We start from the raw sequence: 1,592 nt of genomic DNA, 5'->3' as shown, positions 1-1,592 counted from the left end.
AGGTCCTATTTCTTTCCATGGTTGCGAAGAGGACGAAATTCTGAGCAAGATGGACGTGTTCAATTAAAAGTACACATTCGTTTGGTCACCCGTACAAATGATTATTCTTTTTCGGGTCAGAAAAAGAATAATGGATCAGAACTGAACCGAGATGCAGAACCAGCCCGTTTGCAATTGTCCCAGAGGTACAAGGAATATTCCAAATGCCAACAAGGATCGATGGACCACATCTTTAAGTGATTAAAGATTTGTTTTTGGTAACAACAACTACCTAGCTTAGTTGGTGAGCTATGGTGTACAAAATTCTCTTGCTCACCAAGAGGTCTCAAGTTCGAATCTTATGGTTGTTTTTTTTAGAAGATTTTGTTGAAGATTTTCTGCTTTAGAAGCAAGCAAAATCGTGGAAGCAAGAAGAGAAGAAAAAGAAAAAAGAAAAAAGGAAAGCAAAATCGTGGAAGCAAGAAGAGAAGAAAAAAAAAAGGAAAGAGAAAAAAAAGGGGAGAACCAAAGATTGTCCAAATCTTCTCTCTCCTCCACATCATCACCAAATATTGTTCAAATCACACAAAGAAGAAGAAAATCGTCCCTAGGAGAGAGAAAAAGAAGAAAAAAAAATTAGGAAAAAAAAAAAGGAAAGAAAATAAGCAAAAAAAAATTATAGGAAATTTATTTCTCTCTTCTCTCTCCTCCACCTTAGCACTTTTGGACTCAAAAGATCTCACAATCAATTGTGGGTTTCTCTCTTTTAGGAAATAAAAAATTGTTACCCTACCTCTCCATTCCCTATAAATACAACTCATGTAAGAAGAGGAGAGACAATTCATTCTTCTTCTAGTTTTTTTTAGTTGCTCTCTCTTCCTCTTTCTCTCTTTAGTTCTAGTTCTTCTCTATTTTTGCTTTAATCACTTTTGTAATAGTTTTTTTTATTTCAATTAATGCAAGCACTCTTTTATTCTTATTCAGCCTTTTTATGTTTATGATTTATGCAATTGAGATGTATTTTTTTTTAAGTTATAGTTCTAGGCTTAGATCTAGGTGACAAGATCACGAGCCGTGGAGCAATTTTTTTTTTTCAAGTTCAAGCATTGATTCAAGTAAGTAGGCTCCTTCAATAGTCTTCTCTCCCCCCTCTCATTCTCTCTTCTGACTACCATTTCTTTCTTAATTTAGGATTTTTTTCAGTCATTACATTATTGCTATCCCTTTCCCCCAAGGTTCATGGCTAGTGTATGTGTTGGCTTTGCCCCTCCTAGCCATAGAACCATCAATTTATTGCTTTTATTTTAATTGTCTCCCTTTCCCTAAAGCCAAGTAGAGTAACCCTTGTAAGAGTGACTCTCTGGTCAAGTAGGGAAGCTCATATTATGATGCATCCCTCGGGCTAAGTAGAGAAACCTACTTGTGAGTCTTTCTCTAGCTTTATTCCCTTTTTTTTTACTTTTTTTTTTATTTCAGCATTTTTTTCTTTATTTATTTATTTATTATTATTTTTTTTAATTACGTGGGTTTTTTATTTTCAGTTATTTATTTATTTAATTTTAATTGCGTGACTTGCGTCTTTAAATTCTTAGATGACGAATGGTTAGGACGTT

This window comes from Macadamia integrifolia, chromosome 11, assembly GCF_013358625.1.
Source record: "Macadamia integrifolia cultivar HAES 741 chromosome 11, SCU_Mint_v3, whole genome shotgun sequence".
NCBI classification, from domain to species: Eukaryota; Viridiplantae; Streptophyta; class Magnoliopsida; order Proteales; family Proteaceae; genus Macadamia; species Macadamia integrifolia.
Note: the sequence above shows the minus strand (reverse complement) of the source record.